At 39.2% G+C, this 23273-nt stretch overlaps 1 protein-coding gene across 9 annotated transcripts in view; it reads left to right on the plus strand.

Moving 5' to 3' along the window:
- The window catches only part of ZBTB20 (zinc finger and BTB domain containing 20), a 433101-nt gene that overhangs the window by 244561 nt on the left and 165267 nt on the right, over positions 1 to 23273 (plus strand). For all 9 annotated transcript variants that reach the window (XM_072812465.1, XM_072812468.1, XM_072812466.1 and 6 more), the window contains one exon: positions 4099 to 4138. The gene's annotated coding sequence lies outside the window, so the exon portion shown is untranslated. The remainder of the gene's footprint in view (positions 1 to 4098; positions 4139 to 23273) is intronic.

Genomic DNA, 23273 nt, shown 5'->3' on the forward strand with positions numbered 1-23273 from the left:
ATGGGTATAATAATAGCTTTCCCTTACCACTGTAAAATATTTAGAATACAAATCAAGCCAAACCTGTCTCCTTCCAAAGGAGAAGCTTAAACTAGCCTACAAAATCCTGAATGAGCCCAGATTTCAAGGGGAAACATAAAATGGGAAATACCTAGATGTAGTATAATTTAGTGGTGAAAAATATGTAGACTTTGGAATGGTACAAACCTATTCAGATCCCAGCAGCTGTGGGATTTGGGGTAAGTTTCCTAATTTCTCAAATCTCCCTTGTTCTATAGTAAATTGGAAGTTAACAGTATTTACTCTTCTAGTCAGGATGAAATGATCTACGGCTAATGCTGCTTTTCGAACTCTTCCACAGAGGTGATCCTCTGGTTACAGAGAGTGATCCAGCACTCAGGGTGCAAGCCATTGCCTGAAGCAGTCTGCCACAGATGAGACTTTTCAGTGAGCTCTCAGGGTTCATCCTACAAATGACACATTCTGCATTCCTCTTCCTCACTACGTTCTTATTTGTTTCATTGAACTAGAAGTTCCACAAGGACAAGAACAGTGGCTGTTTTCTCTTCTCTAATATCCAAGTTATCGGATTAATAAACATATGTACAAATAACAGTTTAAATGACTTAGCCACAGGGACAACTGACCCTCCAAAAAGACAGTCATGTCTTTATTATTTATTCCATGACTTGGTGCGCTCCTGTGACGTTGCTCCACATCCCTGGACATGCCCACATTCAAATTTGAGAAGCATTTACTTAACAGGATGCCTGCAACTGCAGAAGGTGCTGAGTAAATAGTAACTGTTCTCATTTCTCTGCTCACTATTCCTTTACCTCACTGTTCCTAAGCTTCTGTGGACTCGTTTAAAAAGGAATTGTAAAGAACTAAGTAAGTCAGAGTCTGGTAGTCTGGGTGTCCCTAGCCATACACACACACACACCCATGTAGTGCTCTATTTTCTATATCTTTTGTTTTCTTCTGGCTTCAGCTTATAGCAACTTGCTCATCTCCCTAGAGGTGATAGCAGTGGGATTTCACAGGTGTTCTCTCACCTCTCCCCTAGGCCAAGGGTGGCTTTAACTGGACTTCATGGATAACCTTTCTGGAGTCTGGAAGTTTCTTGAAACTTGGTGTTGGTAAGGAGTTTCTTTGGGGAGGGATTTTCATAGGGATCCATATCACCTCAAAATGTTGGAAACCATTGCCCTTGAACATTACATAAACTGAAATCAGAGTAGACTAATCTTTATTAATAATACATTTAGTTCCTTAGAGATTGACACTATACAATAATTTCTGTGGAGAAATCACAGGATGCAATTAGACTTCACCATAAACCACCCCCTTACCCCACTCTACTCTTACCTCCCCCACCATGTTTTAGGGTCCTGATTCATTTGGACTTTATAGTTATATATTCTTTGCTAGGTAGCCTAGCATGCTTAATGCAAATGTTTTTCATCGTATGCAAAATTACCATGGATAATTCTTTGCATTTCAGATGAAAACAACTTACAGACATATAAGGTGAATATTACTTAGGCAGAAAGGGCGCATATCAATAAAATAACAATTTGAACAGAACAGGAATAAACCTATGTAGATTAATACATATTCTCAAAATTGCAGATTGTAATTCAATCAAGAAGTAGGGGCCTTTTGACGTTTATGAACATTTATAAATTGTATAAGAACTCTGAGATTAAATTTTTAGCCTTAATATTAAATTTGGAATAGGTATTACTGTTTTTCATTAATATATAAAGACAACAATTATATCCAATAACATCTTCAATTTAATTTGGCTTTAATTTGTCTTAGACTGTGACATACACACTGTGATTTTTCTCTCCATCTTGGATTCCTGTCATTGACAGCCTGTGTGTCACTTGACATCCAGAAAAGATATTTCTTCTTCATTCCAGACCTTGGATGTAATAATCAATCTGGGTACAATTTACATTGATCTCTTTTGATCACATCAAAAGTTTAATTTTGACTGATTAACTTTTATGAATAAATGCTTCTTGAAATTTGAAAAGGAAAGTTATGTGCTTAGATATAAGAATATAAATGCTAAGTATAGTTTTTAAAAAGCATAATGTATTATTGAGAGCTATTGGGCTTATAACATGCAACAGAGAAATAAGTGGGAATATTTCATAAAAAACCATGAATCATATTTTTCTCCTTTTTCCCAAAGGTTGGGGGGAAAGAGCAAGCTCAAAAAAGTTGGAAGAAAAGGAAAAAAGGGAAAAGGAGGGAGGAAGGAAGGAGATTTAAAAAATAGACTGGTGCAACGGTCTAGGATCCTGGTTTATAAAAGGGACTAGAATGTAGCAAAACCTAGAATTTTAAAGTCTCTGAAGACTAATCAATCTTTATATATATTTTAAGTTTGTGTGTACTTCCAATGAATCATATATAATCTAATTATCTTGCTTAAAGTTTTCATTAAACTCATCAATTTTGTAAAATAATTTGAAAGCAGTGTAGACTCCCAGCCTCTCTTGTGTTAGCATACATTATTATCCAGGCTGCAGATTTTCATCTTAACTCTTCTTGTTCAAGGACGGGAATACCTTCCTTAACACTTACAGGTGCATGGCCAGGGTCTCACATTAGCCATAAAGAGAAAACTTTTCTTTTGGAGGAAAGTCTGTGATAGGGCACTAGTCTAGAAAACTTGTTGAGAAGTGAAATCTCTCTGACTGGTTTGTTTGTTTCTTTGTGTTTGCTTTAGCCTTATTCTAGGCTAAGTTATATAATCAGATCCCTCTACTTGATCTTAGTATGATTTGTTTTGCATACTTCTGGAGCCTTCTATGAAGTAGTTAAAATCATGGTGTCAGAGAGGCAAGAATCCAATCAGCATATATTAAGTCCTTGATATATTTGAGTGGGGTATGGGTAGAGAGACCTGCTTTTTTAGTATCCCTGCTTGGTTTATTAATTTCTCATGGATCTTCAGTTTTATTTTACTCTAAGAGAAGTTGTCAAAACAGTGGTGAGCAGGCCAATCCCATTATAGCTCATTTGGCTTGTAAGTTGAAGATTGCAAAGGAGAATTATCTGATTTGAAATACAGAAGGAGAAACTATTAAGATCTACTCCCTGCAAACCTGAGGCTTTCATCATTAGTGATGCGTTTGGGGAGACAGATGCTTTCATTTAAAATCATTTTGTCAGAGGGGACACTCCTAGGCTGGAGAGAAGAGGCAGAGGAGGTGGTATATGGTTCTCAGTCAAGCCAACATGAGGCTGCATCACATCAAGTCTTCAGCTGAGGGGCGACGGGGCATGTAGGTGTTAAATGTGTCCATAGGATCTTTGGGACGTTAAACATACTGAATTTACCCTTAAAAGAGCCAAAGCTTATCAGAGTTTTATCCATCTTTGTTGTAATTCGATAAAACTTTCCCTGTACTATACGGTAAAGCCTTAACCTATTCTAGTCAGTGCTGCCCAAATAGACATTTATGCAGTGATAGAAATGTTCTACCTATAAGGCAACCACCAGCCACAAGTGGCTACTGAGCACTTGAAATGTGGCTAATGTGACTAGGAACTAAATATTTATGGTTTTTTTATTAAAATTTAACTAATTTATTTATTTTTAAAAGATTTTATTTATTCATGAGAGACACAGAGAGAGAGGTAGAGACACAGGCAGAGGGAGAAGCAGGACTCGATCCTGGGACTCCAGGATCATGCCCTGGGCCAAAGGCAGGCACTAAACTGCTGAGCCACCCAGGGATCCCCAAAATTTAACTAATTTAAATAGATAAGTGTAGATGGGGGCTACTGTATTGAAAAGCATAACTCTAGAAAATACTCGTACCATACAGATCAGAATGAAGTCGACAAAGGAAAAGGTTGTCTCTCAGTGTACTGGGAAGTACTGTGTTGGTCATATAGCAGAACATCACACCTTTGGAAAATTTTATGGAGCTGGATCTTTTCTCTTGGGCTACATGTAATAAAACACGCTCCTACTACTCATCCTTAGGAGCAACCGGTTTTCTATTACCTAGATTTCCTTGTAGTATCCTTGGATTTATTTTTAATTCCTTGTTTTTGTTTTTGTTTTTCCAGTTCCTTGACCAGCAGTCTGTGGCCTGCCCTTTCTCTTTATGTAAGTAAAATTGGTTTCTTTACTTTTCAAGAAAGTGTCATATTTGGGAAATTTGGATCTTTATTGGCATGTTTTCTAGTTGACTTTGTTGTGGTTTCCAGCACGTCTTTGCTATGTGTTAGCTTCATTTGGGTTTGGAATTGATGCTATTGGTGGTGGTAGTAGTTGCCATCCATGAGGGGGCTGAAAAGACCAGGGCCTCAGGCATTGGACTTATATAAAGACTGCCTTTTACTAAGCCGCAGCTGCTGTTTGCAGAAGTCACTGCTTCTCTAAACTAGAGCTTACATTCTTCAGCCAGATATCAGCAACAGTTGGGCTTTTGCTCCACTGTCAATCAATGGGCAATTATGTATTCTTCAGTTATACACCCATCTCTAGGTCCAATAGTTAATTTCAACTTCTCGGTCAGAGCTTTCATTTATGGCCAAAATTTCCAATACTCTTTTACTTAAGAAGTACAAGCGTGATCTATAAAGCTTGATCCATTTGGGCTAAAATAGTGTCTGTAATCACAAGTCCAGGAAAAAAAAAAAGAGAGAGAAATCTGGGATTACATGTGCCAAGAGGTTTGTAGAAGGTACCATCCTTTTTGAGAAAAGATGGGAAGTCATTTGAAAAGGGAGGGGAAAAAAAAGAGAGAGGAAAAAACTTGATTTCTTGATTTCAGATGAAAAGAGGGAACATTTGTTCTTTAAAGCCCAAACCAGGCTGTACTGAATGGGTAGGATAAGCTTTACCTCGGGCTGCTTGTAAGAGATTCTGCAGCAATGAACCCAAATAATCCTAGTCACTCACTACATGAGACACTGCCCGAGACATGCTACAGGTAGGGGCAATCACCTTATGTGATAAATAATCATCAGCATCTTCCCAGCTGCTTCTAGCTCTCTGGTGAGTGCTGTCCCTTATTCACAACATCTGTCTTATTTCACTGACTTCTCACTCGGAGGTATTTCTTGTGTGGTAATCATTTGCTCAGAAAGGGGGTCCCCATGGCTCGCTTGTATGTGTGTGTGGCTTCCACGAACATTCCTGGAAGCTAGTTGCAAATATATTCCGGGGAGCACAATCCCCCAAAGGATGGACAGTAAGGCTAAAGTCCAAAGTGACAGCCATTTGACAGAGAAAGGAGATTGGTTAAACTCCCCAAAGACAACCGGTACTGTGTGTAATGCATTTATACAGCAGGAGTGGATCCTCCCTGCCCCTGACAAGTCGTGTTATTCCTTATCCTCTGTGTTGATAGAGCAGGTCTGTCAATGCTTGGGAGGGTGTCAACGTGCATGCTTGTGGTTACCACTTTATGTCTCTGCATCGCTACTTCAGTTACCTAGCACTGCATATTTCTAGTCCTCTGACTGGCAAATCATTTTTGTTACAGTTCTTTTGTGTAAAAACAGTTCACATAATAGCTCCGTGTTAGACAAGGCATTAATCCTCACATCACCGGGGATGAGTCAGCACAGTGCACTCCTGCCCGCACGGCTCAGCTATTATGACGTCAGCACTGTAGGGCAAGCCTCAGACACAAGCGGTACAGGGGACTGGGGACCTGTGTCACAGATTAGAAATCGAGGGGGAGACCTTTGAGATAAAAACGTAATTGAAAGGCTGTTTCTGGCTCATAGGAAAATGTGAAACTGATTCTATGCTACATCAACCATCAATCAGGCAGCTTCTAGAGAGATCCTAGTTTTTAACCAGAGATAGGGCTGAGAGGATGACCTGTAATGGGCTGACAGCCCGTGCCTATACCCACGATCCTTGTCCCAGCCCCCCTCCCTGGGCCGGGCTTCATGCTTGCTTGGGTTGTTCCAAATCCTGAGGCTGCTTTTGTTTCGAGGGTGACGGGGCCTGTGACAGTCCTGCTGTCCTCAAGTGCCCCACAGACACAGCTGATGGCTTCAGGGGTGGTGTCCCAGATACCTATCAAAGGGAAAAGAAAAGCTCCTTGGGAACAGATCAGAACATTATCCCCCGGTGTCTCTAGCTCCCAGGGCCTCTTCCATGGCCTTCTCCAGACAGGTGCGAATTCCACCCTCCCTCCCTGGCCCTGCATTTGGTCCAAAGTCCCAATCTGGATTTGACACAGATTTCAATGAGAACGGAATAGCTTCCAGATGTTCCCCCCAAGAGTTTTCCATTCCATGACTCTTCAGCAGAAACAAAGAGGAGCCCTCCATAGCCTGCCACGCTGCCTTGTAGCAGGTAGCACAGACTTTGCCTATTTGAGAAACCAGGTTATTATAAATTAGACCTCTCCACAATTCAGACTCAGATTCATTCTCAGAACAATACCTTTCAGTACTGAAAAGGCTAAAAATTCACTGCCTCCGTGACATTCTCTCCTAACAAGACATTCTTCCATCACACCCTCTATCCCTCACTCTTCCTTTCACCCCATGATAACCGTCAGAGAGAGCCTTACTGCTGCGATCTTCTGCCTTCATTAGATTGCTAATAGGCTCCATGCTTAGCTTATAGAAGCTAATGCTACTGCTTGGCTTAGTTTTGATTAATTATCATGCACAGCTCTTTATTCAGTTTTCAGTCAACAAACATTTATAGAAAGCTAGTCACTATGCTTCGTTCCTGGAACTCCAAGATAAATAAGAAATGCTCCCTGTTGCTAAGAACCTCACAGTCTGGTGGGGGTGATAAAGAGTAAATAAAGGCTGTAGCTTGTGATGGACGCTGGAGTGGAGGTATAAACAAGATGTAGCAAGAGGAACAAGAAAGGAGTGCCACCTGCAAGCTGGGTCTAAAAGTCTACAAAATGAATTGCAGTTTGGGGAGTCAATGTTGGGGAAGGGGAGGAAAAAGGGATCCAAATCCAAAAAACAAAGCAAGAGTATTTTCAAAATCAAGAGGCGTTGAGCAGCAGCCAACTCTAGAGGACATTAGTTCAGTATGGCTGGGGCATGGCGGCCAAAAGGGGATCCTGGGAGGTGACGCTGGAAAGTGGGTAGAAGGCAGATTGCGAAGGGTCTTGGAAATCACGTGGGGGAATTTGGATGTGATGTGTGGCAGGCTTGTGGAAGCTTTGAAAAATTTTAAGCAGATGTATGTTCTAGAAAAAAGAGCACTCTAGCTACATAGACATGGATGGTTGAGAAAAGGGAGACCAGGTCAAAGGTAAAAACCAAAGGCCTGGACTGTGCAGTGGGGGTGTGAGTGGAGAGGAGAGGCCCTCTGGTAGTGTCGACATAGACACTGACATCTGCGTAATGCCAGCATATCTTGGCCTAGTACACAATCCCTGCCTTCTAGGAGAAAGGTTCATGAGTTGTGATTTCAAACCAAAGCACTCTTTACAGGAGCTTTACAGGAGACCTGAATTTGAATCTGAAGTCACTCTGAGCTGCTGCCTGCTGGTCACAGAGATGTGTGACTTCTCCTCCCACAGTAGATTTGGGGGAGTATCAGGCGGATAAGGAAGAAGCCATTTCCAGTGTCTTGCTTTTCCCTTCTTTCACTTGAAATTGAAACATTTCTTAATAGCATCCCCTTAAAGTCAAGCAATACCCAATTTCTATCAGTTTCCTATGCTGTCTTTTTCTAAGGAGTTCCAAGCCATTGAGCTGAATGGCAATGTATATACTGCCGGTCTTTAAACAGTTCAGTATGTCTCTTAGCTCTTTCTGAATTAGAGTTCACCATAAATGTGCTTTTCTCTTGTTCACTTTGGGCTGCCAGGACAATTTAAAGGAAATTTTCAACAGCTTATGTTTCATGGGCCATGTTCTCTTTTGCAAATGGGAGGGTATGTGTGGGTGTGTTTAAGTCTTCTCTATATTGCTTTCTGAAGAAAGGTTTGAGAAGATGAACAAGATGAGGAGTAGGGACCTATTGAAAGCCCAGGTCCCCCCAGTGACCTGAATGCAGACTGTAGGCTGGTGATCAGATGGTCAATTATGTGTTTGTCAAAACATAGTGGGCTGCATTCCAGACTGCCAGCTTTGGAAGCCCAGCTTCTGCCAACCAAATGTCATCTGGGAACATGCAACACTGGGCACTGTGAAGGAGTTTGAAATAGACCATGCCACAGCCAACCTACTGCCAGTCTTATAGCACCAATATGGCATGCACAGCCGGGCCCCATGTTTCAGAGCTCAGGAATTCACTGTACTAAATTCAAGAGGTCAGATGGGTTCATGTTTTCAAAGCCCCTATTCTCCGCTTTGAACATTGTGACTTGCTCCTCAGTGATTTCCAAGTGATTTTTCTAGTCATATCTCTGTGGAAACCACCCTTTTTATGATGGTTATGAGAGCCTTGTAGAAGTCCCAGAGGAAAGAAAAAAAATAAACTCGCTCTGACAATGACTGTGATTCCAACAGAGGGATTCCAACTCTTAGGAAATTACATTAAAGGTGCATAGCTTTTAAAATATCAGGAACCACCTTGGCAACTTATAAAAAGCAGAAGGGCTTTGCCTATTTTATAAAGTGATTTGCATATACCTGCATAAATAATGTCCCCACCTGTACTTTTATGCATTTAGGTTGAATAAATTAAATTCAGTGATCTTTAAAATATTCACTGTCTTTCATTGCTCAGATACCATTTTCAGGACCTTTCCTTCTAATTTATTTCCTGTGGTAGTAGTGGCTATTTTTTTCATCTTTCGACTAATTCAGAGAATCAAAACACTCTGCACACCAGCCTACCACACCTAAGAGCATTACCTCCCTCTGCTTGCATTTCTCTTAGCCTTTCTGCCTATCAGACCATGTATTCCATATGCCTTTCATAAAGGAAAATGGAGGAGTATATTACCAGGATGAAAACTCAGCACATAATAGGATTAAGCTTCACTACCTGTATATATCTAAACAGTGCTCATAACACAGTTCAGGGACATACTCATAGTAGCATTTTTTTTTCCTTTGGCCACTGCCACCACCCCTTCAGAAACCATCCAGCCACTAAACCATATTAATTGTAACTTGATCCTTCAAATCACAGCCTGGTCAGTGGGCCAGCCTCAAGCACAATCATCCCATAAGATATTATTAAGAACTTACTACATAAGAAGAAATCGTGTTTAGTGGAGAGCTAAAACATAAATCTAGGACACTGCCCTTGCTTGCTCTTAAGGAACTCAAAATTGGATTAGGAAAAGAAGTTACACTGTTGAGTATGCCATATGTATATGAGACAATAAGTGACAATTCCAAAAGAAATGATACAGTCCAGTAAGTACTATAAGATTTCATTCATGAAAGAGAACCTTGAGGGCTGGAAAGTGTCATGTAAAATGTGATTTAGCTGGGTCTTGAAAAATGGCTAGAATATATATATAAAGATGAGAGCAAACAAATGATATCCCAAGCAAAAGCATAAACCTCAGTGTTTGAATCTTTGACAGGGTCCAATAAATGTCACTACTCTTTCCCACTAAAGTTGTAAGCCCATTAAAAAATGAGACGAAATAACTGCTAGGTAAGGAAAAAAATTTTTCACTAGGCTTGGTTGAAGGATGTATGAAAGGTAAGATGGGCTCATTGATTCCCTTCCCTTCTATCTAAATTTTAGAAAAGCCCTCCCAAGGGAAAATTTGGATCTGCGTAAGAGCAATGCTCTTCCAGGCCACTAACTCCCATTCACCTCTATGGGGAAGTATAAGGAATGAGACAGAGAAAAGTTGTGTTTAGAAAACTTCTTTCTAAAAAAACAAAACAAAAAACTTCTTTCTGGAAACTAGGAATCGGAAAGAAGCATTCCTACCAGTCTTCTGATCCACAGGCTGGAAAACAAGAGGAGGAAGTACTGAGTGAGATGAAAATGAGAACCACAGCCAAGAGACCAAACAAGGTATTCACCTAAGGAGACATACCTTGGCTTGGAACCTGTAGTCATAGAATTATCAGAGATCTAAACTAAGGGTTCTTTTTCAGACTCTCAGAGTTCCCTGAATCAGAACCCCAGGAACAGGCAAGGAATTAAGATAATGGACTAAAACCTCATTGGGGAAAAAAATACAAAAACTCTTATCTTTAGTTAAACTAATAATCACAATAAGAAATAGCATGTGTCGAGTGCTTGCCTTGCTTTAGGCACTGGACAAAATACTTTTAACAGCTATGTGATTTAACTTTTAAAATTATTCTTGTTAATTAGATGCTGTTGTAATCGTAATTTTGAAGATGAAACAGAGATTGTGCATGTTTGAGTAATTTTTTCAAGGATGCCTAGTAAGTAAAATAGAACTTGAATCCAAAACTATCTGTCTTAAAAACTTTGGCTAAATTTCATCAAGCACAGAGTGACTGTCTACTAAATGCTGAAGATATAATGGCAAGCAAAATAGACATGGTCTCTGCTCTACTCAGTTTACAGTCTCGGGGATGGAAGCCATATTAATCAAATGACCATACAAAATAACTTATAATTACAAACTGTGCTTTCTGCTGTGAAATAAAAGTTCCAGGAGCTCTAGGAGCAATTATAAGAGGGGGTTCTAAGTTAGTCTACAAGTTCACAAAGAGCTCCCCTGGGAAGTGATATTTGAGCTAACATCTGAAGATAAGACAAGAAGTGAGATTAGGTGGTGGTAGAGGTTTCTAAGCAGAGAGTTCAGCATAGGTGAAGGCATCAAATATAGCTGGATGGAGAGATTTTGGTAATGAGCAGCCCAGATTGAGGTTGAAAAGATATATGATGATGTCATGATCTTTGTAGGCCATGTTAAAGACCTTCTTCAGGGCAATGGGAAAGCAAACTTAAGAAGGAATATGATATGATCAATTTTGTATTCTAAAAAGATCATGTGACCCTTATATATTTATCACAGACAGATGGAAACATATCCACACACAAACCTGTACACCAATGTTTATAACATCTTTTTTCATACTAATCCCACACTGGAAACAACCCAAATTACCATCAATGAGTGAGTGGTTAAACAAACTGTGGTATATCCATGCCATGGAATACTTCTCAACATTAAAGAGTAACCCTCAATACATACAACAATTTGTGTTCATCACAAAGGTATTATGCTGAGTGAAAAAAAGCCAACCTCAAGATTACATACTTTATAATTCTATTTATATGGCATTCTTGAAATAACAAAATTATAAGGATGAAGGAAAGATTAGTGATTGACAAAGGTTAAGGAGTGGCGGAGAGATGGAGCTCCCTACGGCTATCAAGGGTAGCACAAAAGAGCCTTATGATGGCACTATCATGTATCTTGACTGTGGTGGTGATCGTGCAAATGTATATAGGTGATACAGTTGCATAGAACTAAATACACGCATATACATACACACACAAAATGCATATAAAACTGGTAAGATCTAAATAAGGTAGATGGATTGTACCACTGTAAAACCAAGGTCAATTTCCTGATTGTGATATCCTACTACAGTTATATAAAATATTACTATTGGGTGAAACTGGGTAAAGGGTATACCAAATCTCTCTGTATTATCTCTTACAACTGCATGCTAATCTGCAGTCATCTTAAAATTAAAAATTAAAAACAAAAAAGATCAAGTTAGTGCATCGTGGTGAACGGTTTTGCAGGAGCAAAAGAAAGGAAGCTATTGTAGCATAGCAGATAAGAGATCAACTAGGATAATGACTAGGAATGGAAGAAAAATAAATGGAACTGAGAGATAATACAGAAGCAAGATATACAGGATGTTCTCAAGGACTGGATGTAGGAGATGGAGGAGAGAAAAACAGCAACGGTGACTACTGGTTTTATGCTCATAAAATTGTATGGAGGTCGGTACCATTCACGGTTACACGAAATAACAAAGAAAAACAGGAATTGAGGGAAGATTGAAAGATCTGTTTTTGAGATGTCTGGAGTGAGGTGTTTTTGATAAAGATAACTGAGCATATTGACTAGGCAGGAAATCAGAAGTTAAGTCAAGGCAAATGAGACTTCAGGCGAGGATGATACTGCCTCGGACCAGGGGGAAGACTGAGGAAAAAGCCCAAACCAAGACTTTAGGAACTCTTACTATTTAATCACCTGGGAACAAAAAAAAAAAAAAAAAAAAAGAGCCATGAAATAGCCTCAGAAGGAACAGCTAAGGGAGTACAAGGAAAACCAGAAAACAGTGGCATAGAGGCCAAGAGAAGAGAGTGTTCCAAGAGGGTGGTCAGTAGTGAGATGTGCTGCTGTGAAGTCAAGTCAGTCAGGAACTGAAAAATGCATTTATATATTAATGTGGAGGTTGTGGACTTCGGCAAAAGCCATTTTGTTGGGACTCCTGGGTGGCTCAGTGGTTGAGCATCTGCCTTTAGTTCAGGGCATGATCCAGGGGTCCTGGGATCGAGTCCCACATCAGGCTCCCTGCAGGGGTTCTCCCTCTGCCTATGTCTCTGCCTCTCTCTGTGTGTGTCTTACATGAATAAGTGAATAAAATCTTTAAAAAAAAAAAAAAAGCTGTATCGTTGAAGTGGTAGAAGCGATAACCTGTTTGTAATGGTACGGGGAAAGAGTGAAAGGTTAAGAAATAGAGAACACAAATATAGATAACTCTCAGAAGTTTTCCTGTAAAGAAAAGGAGAATGAACTACTGTAATAACTTGGGAATGAGGGAGTGAGGTCAAAGAAAGGTTTGAGAAAAATGGAAATACTGGTGTGTCTGTATGCATTTGGGAAGCATACAGTAGAGAGGGGAGATTCAGTTTATGGAAGAAAGAGAAGAGGTCGGGATGATTAGTAGTGTAAGATTCCTGGTAAGGCTAGGGACATGGAATCCTGAGCATATATGGGAGTATTGGAGGAGGGACATCTCCTATTGTTACAAGAAAGAGGAAGGAAAGGATGGGGGCAGATGTGCGCCGTGTCCTGAGAGGTTGAGTGGTTTCCAAAACGATAGCTACTAGGGGGCAGAGTCCTGCGAAGAATAAGTGAGGTGGAGATTTGAGGAAAGAGAAAGTTTAAAATAGTTCTTGGGGGCAGCCCTGGTGGCTCAGCGGTCTAGTGCCACCTTCAGCCCAGGGCCTGATCCTGGAGACCCGGGATTCAGTCCCACGTCAGGCTACCTGCATGGAGCCTGCTTTTCCCTCTGTCTGTGTCTCTGCCTCTGTCTTTCTCTGTGCCTCTCATGAATAAAATAAAATAAAATAAAATAAAATAAATAAAATAAAATAAAATAAAATAAAATAATAAAATAAATTTAAAAAAAATAGTTCTTGGGACCAAGGGACAACAAGTTGACCAGAAAAACCTAGTAGGATTCTCCTTGGCAGTATGGAAGGCCTAGGTGAATCTGGTGGGTTAATGTTGATACCCATCTGCCTTGGGTACTTTTTTTTTTCCAGCAGTTCAGTGACCAAGGTGGAAGCTCAGAAAAGATATATATTTGAGTACAAATTAAATTGGAGTTTTACCCAGTATGTGTGAAAAGACATTAGGGGTTTTAGTTTCTTTCTTTCTTTCTTTCTTTCTTTCTTTCTTTCTTTCTTTCTTTCTTCTTTCTTTCTTTTTTTCTCTTTTTCTTTCTCTCTTCTTTCCTAGCTGAGGTTAATAAAAGGCAGTAAAAAGGCTCAGTTAAATTTTCCAAGTAGCTAGTGAGCATCTATATTACACCAGGCACTGTGTTGCATACAGGAAAAAAAAAAAAAAAAAAAAAAAAAAAAAAAAAAAACAGAGATAAATAAAGTACCATCCCTGCTGTCAAATAGCTCCTAGTAATGGAAGATTGAAAGTTGCCATTTGGTCCAAAAGGCCAGGAACACGTGGTTAGACAACTTTAGTCAAAGGACACAGAAACCCACGTCGATCCTTCTTTCTTGAGCCTGCTCCTTCCCCCCATCCTGGCATTACCTACTTACTTTCTTGCATTCTCAAAAATATCTACTGCCTGCCTTATTGCCAAGCCTCAACATGCATTGTATACATATGAATGACAATTCTGACTTCTCCCATCATCATTTTGCCAAAATATGATCATTTTGGAACAATCAGATGATCTACTTGAAATGTGGCATTGGTACTATGTGAATTTTCTCTAAATTTTAAGAGCTGGCATCCAACTGTACAGAAAGGCTATTTATTTAAAAGAGGGAGGGAGACAGGAGAAGTGTGTAGGTAAGTGGAGGAAGGAAAGAAAGAGGGAAAGAAGGAAGAGGGAAGGTAATGAAGGAAAGAAAACTAATTAACTACAGAAGATCTTATGTAGCGACCTATCCTTATATTTCAAAGAACTCCAATTTGAAATAAATAACTGAGCCTCCGTTTCTAGTGGTGACCTATACCATCAGCCCCCAAAAACAACTTCCAGACCTGGACACATACCAGAGTACTATAGTGTACCTAAATCCCAGTATCTGGCAACATAAGGCAAGATAGGAAGAGGATCTGAAGAACATGGAAATTCCTAATTTCCAGGAGAAGCAGGATTCCTTACTCAGATTTATTCTAAGCATTAAGAAATGGTGACAGAAAGAGGTGGTGGCAATGGTAGCTTTCCTTTATTTGAACACATTCCATTCTGCTAGATTCCTTTAGGAAATGACATTAGGGCCATTTGACTCAAAACTACATTGCAGATACATCTGGGGTAAGGATTTGGCAGCTGTTGAGCAAAGCAGCTGTATTTTTTTAATATTTACTTCTTTCATGGCTCTATAATTCACACATACTGTAAAATATTAAGAAAGTATAGAGTACAGAGAAAACATCTATAATGCCACTATACAGAAACAACTATTATTAACAATTTTTTTTTAGACTCCCTTCTAGTCTCTCCTCTGGATTTTAGCATAATTGGGCATACATTGTATATATAGAGTTATATCCTATTTTCTAACTAAATATTACATTAAGTGCTTCCTTTTTTACATAAGTGTTCTTTTTTTAAATGCCACTGTTAATGTCTGCATGATTATTTATCAATCATATAACCCTCTAGAATTTACCCAACTGTGCCCTATATATAAATATTTGGATTATTTCCAATATCTCAGTTTCAAAGTCCTCTAAGGCAAGAACTACAATGTATCACCTGCAATTGCCTGACCTGGAGGGAAGTTGAGGTAGGCAGTGATGTCGTCCTATTAAGAGAGTTTCTAATTGCTAATGACCGAGAAACTCATATTTGAACTTTCAAGTAGCTGTTGCGGGGTGTGTCTAAGCTCTTTTTCCCCCAAAGTAAAAGTTCTGATTTTTATTTCTAAAGAGTATACATTTAGTTTTGTTTGAATTTGTTACAATTATAATATAAAAAGAAGAATATAAAATCCATTCAAAATTTCACTGCCCAGGGAGTGAAATTTACTATTAACACTTCGGGAAATATATTTCCATATTTATCCACTCATCTGTCTCTTTTTCTTTCTCTTTGTCTTTGAAAATGAAAGGAAGAGTTGTTTGCTGTCCAGTAATCTACTTTTTGACTAAACATTATAATAGGCATTTTCCATTTCATAAGTACAGATCTACATTACCTTTTTGATAGCTACACTGTACTCCAGTTTATGGATAATTTATTGAGTCAGTCACTTTTTGATGGACATTTAGGATACTTGGACTTTTTTTCTAACTAAATAATGCTACAATATCTATCTTTATACACATATACATTTTCAAAAATGCGCTTTCCTAATTTATCTCCTTAGGATAAATTTCTAGTAGTGAAACGGTGAAAGTAAAATTTATCTATTGCTAAACTGTCCTCCAGTAAACACGTATCAAATTATACCTCCACCGATGAAAAAAGAGATTGCCCATTTTCTTGCATCTTCACTAATTTCGTAAATGTCAATTTTGGTAATTTGTGCATGTGAATATTTCATGTTGGGAGTATGGGATGCTTTTTCCAAGCATAAAACCAAAGCCTGAAATATTTTATTTAATGTAATCTTTTTTTTTTAAGTGAGGGAAGGGGGAGAGGCAGAGAGAGAGGAGAGATGCAGGGCTCAGTCTCACAACCCTGAGATCATGACCTGCGCCGAAATCAGAGTCAGATGCTTAACCAGTTGAGCTACCCAGGTGCCCCAAAGTCTAAAATCTTCAAGAAAATATATTAAATTTTATTACCTGAAAATAAAAATCACTGTGATAGAAAAAAAAATTTTTTTAAACTGGGAAAAAAATTGTGACATGTCCTAATATTTTAAGAGTGGTTATAAATCAACAATGAAAAGGTGAGTGACACAGTAGAAATTTGAAAGGGCAAACGAGCAGCCTCACACATGTTTAGCTGCTTCCTCTCATTCTTCCTGCACAGGCAGTGCTCCCTGAAGTCCTACGAGGGCAGCTCCAGTGCGGTTTCCTATGCCCCTGTGCCCCGGTGGCATCACCCACCCTCACTGGCCCCCTGGGAAATATGATGGGGACCCAACAACAGTCAAGGGACCTGAGGAGTCTCTGGGTGGGGGGACAACAGTTAGTACTTCCCTTGATTACATATATTTATATTTATTTGGCATGACCATCCCCCAAAGAGACAAGCTAATTGTTCACTCACATGAGTGTAGAAGTGATCATCTGAGCTCTGCCATCAGACCAAAATCAGTAAATTATTGGGAAGGGAAAAATACACACTGGCAACATTGCCTGATCCATGTCTCCAGGGCAGAATTGACACTATTCTTCTACCAGATGTAGATAGAGATTTCTGGATGTTCTCATAAATAAAGTGCTAGAGGCCATGTCATCAAATGTCCTCCACCTTTCCCTCTCTCTTTCTAACTCCCATGTGTATTACTACATACTTAATGACATGGAATATTTTTCAGCCACTTCAGGGAGCGTGAAAGACGCTGGAGAGACAGAAATGCCACAGTGACAGCATCAGCCCCTGCCTCCACAGTACAAACTGTGACAGGGCGTCTTCCCTGTGTTTTGGGCTAGGGAGCGTCTGGGTTCTTGGAGTGAGTTCCCTGAGTCTTTTAGAGGAGCAGGAGTTGTGCAAAGCTGTTCTGAGTGGTAACTGGAGCTTTCTTTCAGCACAAGAAGTTTATTTGCAGATGATAAGGGATGGCATGTGCTCCGGGGCATTCTTTCTCTGTCTTCAGAAAAAAAAAAAAAAAGTGTGTACAAGAAAGTTGTGTGTGTCTAAATCCTTAGCATCCAGAAAGAAAGACAAAAGGCAAAACTTATCAAAGATTATATGGAAACCCCTTCAGGCCAAGCAAGGCAAGTGGTGGGTACCAGGCCTAGTCAACAGCTCGTTCTCCACCTGAACAAACTCCCCGGGAAGGGTGAGATGTGGTTAAGAGGTGCCGGATGCTGCTAGAGGCCACACAGCTGGCTCAGGGTACCCAGGGCTCAGACTACTGAATGTCTGGCTTTCTTATGCTCTTAGAAAACTTCACGTATTATATACACCTGCCTCTATAACATAGCTTCTACTTGGAGACCAAATGGGGACACAGTAATGATGATTAACGTGGAGTGCTATTAATTAACATTATGAGTATTCCTTGTGTCGTTTATCACCCTTCTTTATCACCCTTCTCTTTTCTTCCCCAAAATGATGATTGCCTGCTCAAAGCCGGGGAGGGATATATATGGTACCTACACAATCTACTTATTCAAAGAAGCTTTCTACTAGGGCACTTGCAGGGGCATCTTGTACCAGAGATCTTTGTGGTGATAAAATTAAGATTTTTTTCTTTCATGAGATTCTTCTTTTACACATTCTTTCTCTAGTCTTTTTGTAATTCCTCGTTTCTCCTAATTTGAAGATACTCAAGACAAATCAAGCCTAACTTCCTTATCCCAGAGAATCATTTCCAGGTATTTATTTAGAATGGGCCGCCTTAACCCCTCACAATGTGGTAGGCTAAAGTGAATTCCACCTTTAGTTCCTCCTTGTAGATTTCTGGGCTTTTTGGTATGTGGAAAATAATTATCACCTCTAATTTAAAATTAACCCTGTATTTTGGGTAAGAGAAGCGTGTCTCATGACAGAATTTGAGTAAAAGGTACACCTAAATCCTTTAATAATATCCTTTGATCTGGTCCTCACAAGCAAGTCTAGCATGCATAAGAGAAGTAATAGGAAATCTCCAGTGAAAATCCTCTTCTGGGGGGTACCTGGGGGGGGGGGGAGCACAGTCGGTTAGGCGTCTGACTTTTGAGTTTTGGCTCAGGTTGTGATCTGAGGGTCATGAGATCAAGCCCCATGTCAGGCTCCATGCTCAGCTCAGAGTATGTTTAAGATTCTCTCTCTCCCTCTCCCTCTGCCCCTCCCCCTCTCAAATAAATAAATGAATCTTTAAAAAATAAAATAAAATAAAATAAAATAAAATAAAATAAAATAAAATAAAATAAAATAAAATAAAATAAAATAAAATAAAACAAAATCCTCTCCTGCGGTTTGTTTTGCCTTCTTGCTTCCATCATCACAAGGCTTGAATAATGTCCACTATATTGGTTCTTCACTAATAGCTTCCACATATTCCTCTAACCAGTTTTATAACCGTACATTTCAGTAAACATTAGAAAGAATCTTAATACTGTTTACTTTTCCCAAAACGCATGAAGTATCTGTTAACAGGATGTCTGCATACGATCTATCCCACTATGTATAAAGAATCATCTTATTACTGCCAGTCATTAACATCACTCATCTAGAATAGGTTCAGAGGCCTGCCACCCCATAGCAGGCTGTGTGTCTACCACTCTGGCCTAGCTCTGTAATATACCTAGGGAAAGAGTTTCAGAAATGTATACTAACATCCAGAAAACTACTTCAGAGATCTGAATCTTGGTGCAGAAATCCAAGAGAAATCTTCTTGGCCACTATTATTTGGAATTTTTCCCTTTTACCCAAACAACAAAGAACTACAGCCAAAATACTTAGAAGAATTCCTTTTGAGCCATTTCGGTGTTGGATTCTGGTTTATTCCTTCTTAGAACATGGGGGATTACATTCAAATTCCAGATAAATGTTTTTACCTAATAAGAAACGAATGTGTCATTTTTGACTGTTGTAATAAAATGATCTTTCATGAACTGCAGCATTTAACACTCATCTCTACTCTTGGATGACCAAGAGATGAAGGTCTTCTTTAGAGAGGAGACAGAGAGGCTAGTCCCCCGAATGAATTTGAACCTTAAAACAGGATGCAACTAGAAATGAGAAAAACAACAGAGCACAGTGTGCACATTAACAGCACCAGCAACCCTAAAATGAATTAGGCTTTAGTTAAGGTGGAATAAAAAACATGCACTCTAGATATTCATCCATTTCGAGGCTTGTGCAGTTTCATTTCTTCTCAACTCTTAGCAAAATTCTTTTTGTAAAAATAACTCGATCTCAGAAGAAAGATTTCCCCACACCCCAGTCAGATTATTTCATGGGAACACTACACCCATTGGCAGACCACACTGACTTGTGGACCAGCCTGAGGATCCAGGGAAAATAGACTGAGTGACCCAGAGGGACAGAGTCAGGGCCAGCTGTGGACAGGAGTCTTCACCATCTTCCAAAAGCTACCCAAAATCAGCCATTTATTTCCTTTCTCGACAATAGGCATTGGAAATCTTAAAGATCAAGGTTCCTTTTAAGGCCAGAGCTATTGATGTATTTATATAGAGATTATTTCTAGGTCAGCTGCAACTACCTCTGTCTGTGGCTCAGGACCTCAAAGCAGTCCCATTCAGGAACACATGCACGCCACATACACACGTGCACCCGCAGTCTACCCATATGAGCTTTTTCTCCTGCCTATTAGATGCATTACAAATTTACTTTTAATGGGGCCTCTCTGCATTCCAACAGAAATATTTCTGGATCTCTCCTGGCTCCCACCACATTTGCGGGGTGCACATTTAATATGTTTTAGCTTTACTGCCTGAAGATGGAATCAGGGACATCTACCTGCACATGACAGTGCTTTGGCTCTTGCAGTTGCAGAACTTAATGTATGTATCAGTAATGAAAATCTTAATTAAGAAAGCTGCATCATTGTCCATGAACACTCATTTTTCTCCCCCTGCAAAGCCCTTTGTGTAGTGCAGTATATACCTGGTCCAGACAGACAGAGCCCTCGAAGAGCTTGTCTGGCAGATCTTCTCTTGATTATTAACAGCCAGCAAATGACAAAGTCTCACTCTCCTTTTGTCTTGAAGCTGAGGCTTGGAACAGCAGAGCACACAATGTACTGTAGGGTTTGTTTGTGTTTTTTTAAACTTGCTTTTATTACGTTGGTGGGTTTAAAAATCCGACAGTGTTGATCAAAACTAATTTAGGTAACTTAGAGTTGCCAAAACACTAGCAGATGCATATTTACACATATACTCTCAGAGAAATGTAATTTTCCATATAGAAACAATGCACAAACATAAGAAAGGACAATTTTAAGCTGTCTGCCCATGTTTCTGGTGCCTTTGGCCTCCAGTGCTCAAAGCCTGCCATATCCCTACTAGGGGCCCTTAGCAGATACTTCCTCCCCCATGCCAACGTGTATGTGCCAATTTGTCACTTGTGCAGACAGTAAGAAGCTTTGGAAAATGGAATAACTTTAGGGAGGCAACTAACTATACCCATCAAAAATTGAAAGAATTATTAAGAAGGTCCTTTGGAAAGGTGGCCTGTAATTATGTTTATGAACCCATGTCCAATTAATAATACTTTAATAATGCCCAAATGATAATTCCCAAAACATAAAGTTAATTTATTTAAAATTCCCTTAAAAGGGGTGGCGCAGTCAGTTGAGCATCCAACTCTTGGTTTCGGCTCAGGTCATGATCTCAGGGTCGTGGGATCCAGCCCCACGTCGGGCTCTGCACTCAGTAAGGAGTCTAAGATTCTCTTTCTCACTTTCCCTCTGCCCTTCCCGTATGGTCTCCCCTAAAATAAATAAATAAATAAGTCTTTAAAAATAAATACATAAAAATAAATTCCCTTAAAAGCCTCAAAGCATTTCACTCTTCAAAAGTAGCAACTCCTACTATTAATTCCATGACCTTGAGCCATGACCTACACAATGAGGAGAGAGACTAATGTCTCATCCACTTGCATATTGTTCAGTCTTCTGCATTTTCTAAGTCTCTAGTCTATAGCATGAACCATTTTCTGGAAAGGCCATGTAAATAATTGAATTGGGCTCTACCCATATATTTATATATCACTTCTACTGGCATGGGAGGGCATGGCCACCTAAATGAGTCTAAGTAATAAATATTTAGGACCTGTCTTCTTATCGTATATATACTGCTCTCATCAAGAGGGAGCAGACACACTGTCTGATGGCACTAGTGTGATCTATTTATTTACTCTACTTCTTAGAACTTAACATGCTTTAGCTCATTTATTTTCAGAATCACTGTAAAGTAGGTAATGGTCAATTTTCTGCATTTCTGTATCATAAAAAAAATTGTATGAATTTTCTCTATGGATCATATGTGAGGAAGACCTTATGGGAAAGTTGTTTTTGAATATTCTGATATTAAAAGCTCATGATTGCACTGAGTATTTTTAATTAAGCTTAAATATGAAAAGTAAATATAACTAGACTTCTGATTTTATACTAGAACCATAATAAGAGGTTAGAAGAGATGCTACCAGGACTCTTGGTTACTAGATAGGAAACACTGAACAGGTTGTTTTACTCTGGAAGATTTTCCTTTTCAAGAACCATCTGGCCAACTCTGACATAAATCCTAAAGCAACTGTTAAAGTAATTGGGCTAGAAATACATTGCAGGTATGTATTGTAAGGCATATAGTTGGCTATCAGTAAATGTTTGGAAAATGACTACATTAATAACTTATGAATGAGTAAGGGAAAAATGAATTTGTTGGCATTTCAAAGATTAAACCAGAAGATCTGGTACTTTCCCTAATTTTGGAAAGTCCTTGATTAGAAGATTGATGTGTACTGAATTCTAGACTTTGATATTTAACTCTCCAAACAATAAAACACTCAGTAGGATTATGAGGAATCTTTTAAGATTTGAAGTTTGGGTAGATCAGTTACTTTCCTCTGAAACCACATACACGCACATACATACATATATACGCCCTTATTTCAATGAGATAGATCTAGATGAGTGGATAGATCGATAGGTATCAATTTATGTGTGTAAACAAACAATCACTGGATCACAGTGTAAAACATACAATAAAAATGTTTGCAAAAAATTGGGCAGACAAGATAGTATCTTTTCTCATTCAGCAGTCTACAATTTGCTTAAAATTGAAGAGCGACTAGGCCCATTAAAAATGGCAGGTGGCAGGCCTCCTGATAATTTACCCTCATCTCTGCCTTGCTGCTGTACCTCAATGTGTTTCTCCATCGTTTTTGTGCTTGAAATACCATATGTTGTATCAACTTTGGCCCAGTCAAGAAGCTGAGGAATCAAGCAGGTCTAGGGCCAAGAAGTCTCATGCAACTGAAGTAAAAGGTCTTTCAAAAGCATATTGACTCTAGAAATGCTCTTCAGTTCAAACCTGGCTGCCCTTTGCTCTCACGCAGAAATACATTCACTAGCAGTGTTATAAGTGATCCTGTCAGCAAACGTGTATCAGCAGTCCACCAAAACATCGTATTTATGTGTGCGCCCAATGAGATGTTGGTGATGCAACATACAGTTTATTATATATTTAAGTGCCTAAGACTTCTTTATTTCAAAAGCAAGTACCTTTAAACATAGTAATGGCATTTCTCTATATGCAAACCTCTGTACATAAAAAAGGTTTACATTTTAAAACAAACATGTTTTTGAGTTTTATCCAAATTCAAAAAAAGCATCTGAAAAATTTAACAGCTGAAAAACACTTTCTCCTTGCTGGGAAAACTTAAACCTTGCTAGGCTTTATGCAACTTAAAAAAAAAAAAATCACTTCTGTGCTGAGAACTAGCATGAGAAATCTCAGCATGAAAGGTTGTTGGAATTTTTTTTTTCTTCATAAGCTAAAACCAATCGGTTTTAGAGTGATACCACAATATGCATATGCTTTGTCAGGAATAAGTATGATCTAATTTCAAGGGCATCCTCACCAAAAATCAGGTGGTAGGGGCGGGAGGATGATATAGGCTACTTTGGCAGGAATCCAGTCTCTGGAAGCAAAGGTTGAGAATATCATTGACCATCAAGGTCTAGAAAGGCTGCTAACCCTGAGCTGGTTGTTACCCCTTAAAAAGCCTATAAGTATCAGTTTCATTATTGTCTCCCTTGATCCTTCCTTAGCCAAGAGGATCTC

Source organism: Canis lupus, chromosome 35, assembly GCF_048164855.1.
Source record: "Canis lupus baileyi chromosome 35, mCanLup2.hap1, whole genome shotgun sequence".
Taxonomy (NCBI): Eukaryota; Metazoa; Chordata; class Mammalia; order Carnivora; family Canidae; genus Canis; species Canis lupus.